This window comes from Micropterus dolomieu, linkage group LG22 (assembly GCF_021292245.1).
Source record: "Micropterus dolomieu isolate WLL.071019.BEF.003 ecotype Adirondacks linkage group LG22, ASM2129224v1, whole genome shotgun sequence".
Classification (NCBI taxonomy): domain Eukaryota; kingdom Metazoa; phylum Chordata; class Actinopteri; order Centrarchiformes; family Centrarchidae; genus Micropterus; species Micropterus dolomieu.
The window spans coordinates 9589425-9599378 of NC_060171.1; the positions used below are offsets into that span (position 1 = coordinate 9589425).

Genomic DNA, 9954 nt, shown 5'->3' on the forward strand with positions numbered 1-9954 from the left:
ACTAAGCCCTTCATCTTTGGGGGCCATCTTCCTGATGTACTCTTGGATCTTTGACTCACTAGCCCTCGGCCTCCCTCACTATGCTTGGTGTACAGTCTCAGGGTGCTGGATTTGGGGTGAAACCCTCTATGCGTTGTGAGGAGCTTTCTTGTCTTGATGTCAGTAGCCTCCATCTCCTCCTTTGGCCAGTTTATTATACCAGCGGGGTATCTGATGACTGGCAGGGCGTATGTGTTGATGGCTCGGATCTTGATTCCCCCCCCCCCATTCAGCTGACCTTTCAGGACCTGCCTTATTCTCTGTAGGTATTTGGCTGTGACGGACTTTGCTGCCTCCTCATGGTTTCCGTTAGCCTGCAGCACCCCAAGGTATTTGTAGCAGTCCTGAACATCTGCAATGTGGCCTTTTGGTAGTTCAATCCCCTCGGTTCTGATCATCTTTTGATACCATGCGGCCACACTTGTCCAGTCAGAACGACATTCCAATATCGTTGCTGTAGATCCTGGTAGTGTGGATCATTGAGTCGATGTCTCGCTCATTTCTGGCATACAGCTTGATGTCATCCATGTAGAGGAGGTGCCTGATGGTTGTTCCACTTTGGAACCGGTATCCGTAGCCAGTCTTTGTGATGATCTGGCTGAGGGGGGTTCAGGCCTATGTAGAACAGCAGCGGGGATAGTGCATCACCTTGGTATACGCCGCACTTGATGGTGACTTGTGCAATTGGCTTTGAGTTGGCTTCCAGACTTGTTTTTCACAGCCCCATTGAGTTCTTGATGAAGGCTATTAGTGTCCTGTTGTTCTTGTACATTTCCAAGTATTCCAGTATCCATGTATGTGGCAAAACCAAGATGGCGCTCAGTATAGCTGCCTCGATGTTAGGTGTGCTTTGTTTTGTTTTTGTGTGTTAATTCAGTTTTCGGCTGTGATTCCCGGAGCTCTTTCACCAGGGAGGAGCTCATGAACATCAGGGGAACAACTCCCACAGATTTAATTCCCACTTTTCTTGCATCATCAGTGGAATTATTGGACATTTTGGTGAGGGGCTCACTCGCTGTCGTTCACGCTGTGAAGCGCCGCAGGAGAGGAAAAAGAGTCGCTCGTGCATCTTCGCCAGCAGGGACTCCGCACACCTCTACCGGCAATATTTCTCTCCAACGTGCACTCACTGTGCAACAAACTGGACGAACTTCAGCTTCTGGTGGGGAAAAACAGACTTTTATTCATCTTCTGTTCTGTGCTTCACGAAGACGTGGCTGTGTGAGCCGATACCGGACTCACTGGAGCTGGCTGGCTTCCAACTGTACAGAGCAAACCGCGACTGGCTGGTGTACTGACGTTGCAGTGATTCAGCAGCACTGTTCTCCTAATCTGGAATTTCTTATCATTAACTGTAAACCGTTTTACTCCCCCTGTGAGTTTGCTTCATTCACTCTGGTCGGTGTTTACATTTCGCCGCACGCCAACATTCAGGACGCACAGAGCATGCTGGCCGACCGGATACTGTGTGTGGTGCAGACAAACCCGGACTCCCTTGTTATTGTTCTCGGTGACTTTAACAGGGGAAATCTCAGCCAAGAACTCCCCAAATACAGACAGTTTATAAAGTGTCCAACCAGAGAGGGGAACACTTTGGATCACTTCTACACCACAGTTAGCAGTGCCTATCACGCCGTCACACGCGCTCCACTGGGACACTGATCACGTGATGGTGCATCTGATTCCTGCTTACAGGCAAAAACTAAAGCTCTGTAAACCTGTAGTGAGGACATCAAAGAAGTGGACTAGTAAAGCTATTGAGGATCTTCAGGTGTGTTTGGATTGCACTGACTGGGATGTTTTCAAGAAGGCTACCAACAATCTGGATGAGTTTACAGAGGCTGTGACGTCCTACATCAGCTTCTGTGAGGATACATGTATACCAACACCACCAGGGTGTGTTATAACAATGACAAACCCTGGTTCACAGCTAAACTCAGACAGCTAAGGTTGGAAAAGGAGGAGGCATTTAGGAGTGGTGACGGTGTATATTATATATCTATCTATCTCTATACCTATATTTATCCAAAATACTATCAATTGCCACGTCCAGTAGCAAGTAGGTCACATGTTTGTTGACCCAGCAACACTAAAGTCTGTCCCCATTGTCTGCATCGCAGGGCCCTACTGACCTATAGTCAGGTCATTTGCTGAGCATCGTAGCTTTTAGCATGTAACCAACATCCATGGCTGCACCTATGTTACCTATAGCTAAACATCAGATGGGTCACATACACACAAAGATGAGTCGACTGTTTCCTACAGATCAGTCTTTCTTGCTGATGTGATCCAAGCATCTGTGGTTGTAAACTACTGAGAAAAGAGAACAGTGATTCTTATCTGTTGTTGGTCGGTGTAGTGATGATTTCTCTGAGCCCCTAATGATGTCTGAGGTTGTTGACATAATAGAATATAGAAAGAGGCTGCCGTTAGAGAGAGTGTGTGTATGTGTGCGTGCATGCATATTTGTGTGAGCTTTTCTGCTGACAGGAGGAAAAAAGTGGCCAGTGCCGACAACAAATCTGACATTTACTTGGCCATTATTTTTGTCTATCAAAAATGTTTTGAGAAACGAAGCGAATAACAAACAAAACAAATAGAATCATTTTGTATTAGTGCTAAATGGTTCGCAAGTAAGTAGCAAGGGCATTTTGTGGACTCATTCTATAAATTATGGGGGTATTATTTCATGCTTAGATGTTTGGGGTTTTAAATTTTAAAAGTCAATCCATAAGAAGCTGCGGTATTATCCATTGCCTTTTAGATGAGAATTTTTCAGAAAACAGGCTTAGTTGCACAAGTCTCGACAGTGACTGGGAAAACATTGATATGATTCATGATACTGCCTAATCCCACATCCATCATCCATCGAGTAAAATGCGAAAGCAACATAAATGCACCCACACTCCCATGGATCATTTGTGAACAGTTTGTCATCCACATAATTCAGGCTTCAGGTAGAGGTTCAGGCAGAGACCCCTGCAGAGACTTCTCAGGATGAGCATAACTAAAGTGAAAGCTGTCAGCAATATCATTAAATTGGAATGGTCTTTATTCTTTATTATATTTGTTTGAGTATAGCCATTTCAAGTCTCAGTGTCATTTACTCAAGGACAAGGAGTTGACTATTAAATGGGATTCTCAAGCATGTCTAATAAACTTTGACCGACGAATCAGCAATGGCACGAATAGAAAACAAGAGAATCACACACCAAATTTATCAAAATGTGTCACATTTTTTAAAAATATATTCTTTATTTGTCATGTTGTACACACGGTGAGCTTCAATTGTCTTTTCTCCTAAACAAATGCATCTTCCTGAACTGCCAGAGATCTGGCTGCCTTGGCGGTGGCCTGTTATATTTTATTGAAGCAGTCGAAAGGTATCCAAAAGAAAAACAAAAACTTGCTATGAGAGGGGAGATACCAGCAATCTGACCTGCCATTCGAGGAGACGGAAATGTCTGCAGCATGCGAGACGTCAGGTAGAGTCTCGGTTCTGTTTGCACCAACAGCTCACGTCAAGGTGAAGTCTGACTCCTCTCTGAACCCTCTTTGAACTTCTCTGACAGCTTGTGTGATATGAAATGCTCCCCTTCCCCCAAATCCAGAACTTTAGTCATGCTTCACAACACGGCCGGCTTCTGATGGAGACCTTGTTCCTCTCTGGAATGTGACAGAGAGAAGGTGGGATCTGCTGGTTAGATGCCTCAAGTATAGTTGGCTTTTCTCTTTGGATTCTGCCAGTTCAGTATCAAGCAGCCAGGAATCACATTGGGCAATGAATGTGGTTTCTGGTATTGAGAAGGGTTTGATGGGCATCCAACCACCATGTATGTCCATTAACAATCACAATTAATGGCCACAAATATTTTCTATACCATAATTGCACGTGATTACAGTAAAGGCAAAATCCTTAATACTGTGATGGCACAAATCAAGCCTATTTGTACACTAGCCCCAATTAAAATGGAGAATGTTAGTTTTTGGTTGATTTTTATTTTTTGGATGGTTTGTTTTTAATCACTTTTTCCTTCTAGAAACAATGGATTAAATTACTCGTGTTAAAGTGCTCACTTGTAGTGGCAAATCCACAGAAAACTCCAATTATAGCATCTTTCAGTTCATTGTTTTGGTTTGCTGGGTAAACTTTAGACAGACGCTGTTAGCAAAAAGCTGGTGAACTTATCAGAGCATTTAGCAACTAAAGAGCTAGAGAGATTCATAGATCAGTGACTGTAGAAGCTATGTCAATGTCAATATGACAATTTTGGAAGTGTTCTTTGTTTGATCCATATAACTATACAGCGCTCTGTTTCACACAGACAATTATTACTACGCTGTGGACAAGTGAGACAACGTGATTTGATGGTGCTGTTTGTAAAGTGGATGAAAGAGAGAGAAAAGATGAAGAGACAGGCCAGAGAAAAATACACAAAGTGTTCGAAGTATGGGATGATTTCAAGCGAATAGAAAACAGCTCTATAGAGTGTGTCTGCTGTAAAACAGAACTAGCCTTCCACAACAGCAATACTTCAGCGTCTGAGCAGAAAGCACCCGCTCTATGCATTATGTATATGAGTCCACATGGTGGACCCGAAAACAAGGTAACGGTAAGGTTAACTTAAGCATCTAAAGTAAATCATGATTGCTATTTGAGATGAGGCTAGCAAATGTAAGCCACTTTTAGCTGTAAATGTATAACTGTGCATTTGTTGTTACTGTTCACCCACTGGTTAGTCCACGGGTTTAGGTTGTTACATGACAGTGATATTAGTTACGTAGCTGATCACAATACAGGGGGGGGGGCGCTAAGCAAGTATTTCTTATCTGATTACTCAATGAATTGATAAAATAATTGAGAATACTTGATTACTAAAATACTTGATTACTAAAATAATAGTTAGCTGCAGCCCTAAGCCACGTAGAGGGAAAGTGCAATATTCAGACCATCAGGGGGAAAGTGAGAAATATACAAAAGTCTATTACTATATTGTAGGTTTATTTATTCCCATGCATGCTGCTCAGAGTAATCTCAATCAGCAGCACAGCGTTTCTCTCTCTCTCCTCTTGCAACTTGCACATGCAGGCAGGATTGAGAGTGAGTTACTCTGGTTTCAGGGATGCCCTGCGTCTCTCAACAACTCAGGAGGACAACGAGGTGGTAGACCACACAGGAGGAGAACAGACAACATTGGAGGACAACAAGGTCGGGTGGTAGATAACCATCAAACTTTGTAGTAATGAGATCATTTCGTTCACACCACACACACACCAACCCACCAGTGACATGAAAAATCCACCCTTGCTGTAAACTACACAGCTGTTGTTATTTCTCTAAATTCTGATTGGGTTCTGGCTACATCCCAATCAGTGTGGTCAAAGTGAATATTCAATCAGCTGTCAAAGCTAAAAACAATTGAAAAGTGCCACAAGTTGGAAACTTTGAGACCATAGAGAGCTACTTTATAATTTGTGATTTATTGTTACCATTAGAGAAAATCTACAACTCCTGTTTTGTTTTTGAATACTGCTTGATTGGCTCTAGGCTTGTTTTGTTTTTTTTGTCTCAGCCCCCTTTGGATTCAACATTGACGTATTCTGGATTGAGTCATGGTCTTCAAGTTGTTTGGACTCAACTATGATGGTGTTCTTGTCTACAGTGCTGCGATGAATGCGTGTATGTCACTAGTCGCTGTCCATCTCGCGCCATCTGACAGCAGTGGGCTCAGCCTCTCTGTGTGGAGCCAACTGTAGGCTTGGCTCAAGCAGAGGGGACACACTCCATCAAGCACTGCAGCTTCTCTCCTCTCCCCCTATGCTTCCTCTCCTTCTCCTGCTAATGATTAACATCATAAATCACACTACACTGTTTTTTCCCGCTGCAAGCAGTGAGGCAAGCAGCTCCTTCGTGACCCTACGCAGTCAATAGTAATAGGGGGACTTGTGTATTGAGAATTGTGTTTTGGGGTGATTTCTCCCAGTACTTAGGTTGAGAATATTTTATGGAAATATTTTATGGACATTTTATGGTTTTATCCATTTTCACTGATCGAGTCCAGTACAACTGCGGTCCAACAATGACTATTAGTTTGGCTACTGACCACCTGTTAACATAACCTGACCACAATTTACCCATGACATCTACTGACAAGTTTGGCTTTCTGGCTTTATTATCAACCAGGAGTATTTCTATTCATTTTTCAAATGAAGATGTCACACGTTTGTCACATTCCTCATGTTTAAGGTTCATTACAGGCCCAATTATTCCCTCAGCTATAGCTTAACCAATTTCAAAAAACATTTCCATTTTAGTACATTTTCATTTTACTAAACATATATTTCATTTACATTACATTTATTTATATTTCATTTAATCATAACTTTACCAAACCCTGTGTTACAATGATATTTATAATGATAAAGAAAATTCCTTGATATCTTAATCATTTACAAATAAAAAGGAGGGGGAATCTGATATGGCTTTCTATAAACTTAAGTTTTATTTGTCTTTTTTTTCTAACCATCAGGCTAAAGTCAGTCTTTGCAATTCTCAGACGTAGTTCTGTCCCGTGGCCTTAGTAAATGTGGCTTAGTCCTCTCTGGCAAGACCAACAAAAAATGCCCTTGTGACTCCCATTCGTCTGACGTTGGTGTATGCAGTACATCTCGTTGACATTTATATCATGATCACAAGAGATTTACTTTAAATAGGACTAGATTTCAACGCCCTAAGTGAGGTTTGCTATTGAAGATGTCTGGTGACAGCTGTCTGCCTGGAGGAGGGACCATGACACTGTGGATTCAAATGAGGACCTTTATGTCCTGATGGGCCCATTGCTGCACCCCTTTTACATCCAAGAAAAGTCAACTGATCTTACTTGCTGTTCACACTTCCCACTTCATCTGCTTACTATTTAAATAGTTTAACAGTCACATCTGGGTGCTTCCCAGTGGCCCAACAACACTGAGCATTGAGGGTTGGCTTCTTCAACCACAGAGATGTAACAGTTGAGGATGAGAAAAGCATTACATATTCACTTTTCAAATCAACCTAGTTCCATCCGGCTCTGGTCTCAAACAAGTATTAACACTATTAATATCGTTATGGTACAGAGAAACAATATAGTCCTGTTTGTTTTGGGTTCTCCATGAAGCTTTTGACTTCCAAAGTGACGCCATTGAAAAAGATCTGAGAGCTGAAATTAGGAGGCACATAGTGATTTGACCATTTCAGGCAAATTACAATTATAAATACAAATTATAATTCTGTCCCTTTCTTCTCTTCTTCATAAAAAGAGCAAAAAGCAAATATTCTTCTAATTTTAAATATTTCCTACTCTTGCAGACACGTTTTGCCTACAATTGTACTGTCCGAGACAAATCTGCAACTGTTGCATTGACTTTTTATCTAACCAAGCCACCTGTCCAAGTCAAACCTTTTGGTACCACTTGGTATCCTGTCACCTAAGTTTAAACCCTGTTTAAATAAACATTTCAGGCCTAACATTACACCTGGTCCATGAAATTTTGTTAGGTCGAAAAAAAAAAATCAGGCAGAAGAAACAAAAACAAGCAGAGACAATCTCTCTCCACTCTCCTTTAAGCTTTGGTATCACAAGCTGCAGCACATCAACAATGCAGCACTTTGGGAAATGTGTCGGTAATGGATGGCTCAGGGACAAATTGCAGCAAATATGAAAGGCTAACACCAAACCGAACCTCAACTGTTATTACTCTCTGAGCCCTCAGTTTTAATTATTGATGTAAACATCCCCATTGACACTTTCTCTGTCAGTGATGACAACCCAGACTCTTGCTTGACACATGAAAGAGTAATGATGCACTGGAAGCCTTGCTATCAGCAGGGTTCAGGGGATTAACCAGAAATTTGCTATCCAAGCAGTAATGCACATGGTTTTCTTTCCCCCTCAATCCACGCCCTCTCTTTCTGATAAGGCACATTTTAGACAAGGTAGAGAACTTGAAAGACAGGGGTTGAGAGATCAAAGTGACCCACGCCACTGATCCTTAAAGGGAGAAGGCTGAGGGCACATTTAAATGTCTGCACCATTCATACAAGTCAGGCTGGAAACCCAACAACGATAAGCCTCTGTGACATGTACATATTTTAAGTCAGCAAACAAAAGTCTAAAGGGAATTACAAATGAAATGTATATAATTTTGAATAAGGCAAGCCAATCTCAATCTTTTTTTAAATTATGTAGAGTACAAGAAGGTGTCTTTCAGTTTGCTAACACAGCCCTAGATTATGCAGGAACTTATTAAGCCAAGACCAGGTCACATACATTTTCTGAAGAATACTAAGGTAGCTCCTGTCTGCCTGTGTCGCTGCTGCTCACAGAATTGAGCAGAAACAGGACACTGCCATTAACACTGACCCTGGTCCGACCTGATTCAATCTCTTGCAATACACAAAAAACAATCAGGACTGTCTTATGCAATGTTCAGAGAGAGACTAGAGTCAGATTTTACTTCTTTTTTTAGCACATCCAATTCCAGCTAATTATTTTTAAGTCTGAAAAGTAATAATACAATTGGACAAGATTTAAACATGATTGAAATGTAATTCAGCTTGCACTACTGAACATGCTGATTCCAGAAGATCTCAAAATGCTCTTCCAAACAAACTGTACATATGCAGCCACAGGATACAGAAACAGTGCCTATAATTTTCCCAAGCAGACTTGCTGTACCTTCCTTGGTAGAAGAGCAGGTTGTGACACAGGGTCTAGGAGTGTATTCATATTTTGGAATATCATTCAATAAGTATTATACTCCCAATCCTTCCATCAGATCAAAACTAATGTGACTCCATTAGCTAATTGTTTTGGTGTCAATAAAGCCCTTTTTCATATTTTTTTGAAGTTCAGTGTATTAATCCCACCGTCATCAAAAATGCTGTGTATAACTTTCTCTGTTATATTTGCCATATTGGTCAACAGGTTTGTTGAGCTTAAACTTTACAACTTCAAGTTTGAATAATACTCAATTCAATTTTATTTATATAGTGCCAAATCACAACAACAGTTATCTCACAGCGCTTTTCATAAAAGAGCAGGTCTAGACCGTACTCTGTGATGTTATTTACAGAAGCACAACAATTCCCACCAAGAGCAAGCACTAGGCGACCGAGGCAAGGAAAAGGCAGAAACCTCGAGTAGAACCATGGCTCAGGGTGGACGGCCATCTGCCTCGACCGGTTCGTGGTGAAGGGCGGGTGCCTACACAATATACACCCAGAGGTACAGACAGTAAAGGTGATTTTGCTATAGACTGAATGAAAAATGGTACAGATATTTAAAGTAGTGTTAATGATAATAATCGTAATGTTAATGATGATAATAACAATAACCATAGGACTAGTAACAATAGTTGTAGCATATGGTGTCGAGCAGGAAAACGGGGGCAGCAGGCGACCCGCAACCACAGATCCAGACTCCACAGCTCCAGAGCCAGAAACACCTGCAGGAAGTGATAGGAGGAGAGGAGAGGGACGAGAAAGCACAAGACTACTGGAAAGGGGAGAAGGTGAGTTAGTAACATGCAATAATGGGATGAGGTTGCATACAGAGGGAGAGAAAGTAGAGGAGAGAGGAGCTCAGTGCATCATGGGAAATCCCCCGGCAGTCTAGGCCTATAGCAGCATAACTAAGGGATGGTTCAGGAGTCACCTGAGCCAGCCCTAACTATAAGCTTTATCCAAGAGGAAAGTCTTAAGCCTACTCTTAAATGTGGAGATGGTGTCTGCCTCCTGAACCCAAACTGGAACCTGGTTCCACAGGAGAGGAGCTTGATAGCTGAACGCTCTGGCTCCTAGTCTACTTTTGGAGACTCTAGGAACCACAAGTAACCCTGCATTCTGGGAGCGCAGTGCTCTGGTGGGGTAGTAAG

General features: G+C 41.9%; 1 long non-coding RNA gene across 1 annotated transcript in view; it reads right to left on the minus strand.

Moving 5' to 3' along the window:
• Positions 1 to 3322: 3322 nt before the first annotated feature.
• LOC123961717 overlaps positions 3323 to 9954 on the minus strand; it is a 40494-nt gene continuing 33862 nt past the window's right edge. Inside the window, exon 3 of the long non-coding RNA XR_006822761.1 lies at positions 3323 to 3705. This is a non-coding gene — a long non-coding RNA (uncharacterized LOC123961717). The remainder of the gene's footprint in view (positions 3706 to 9954) is intronic.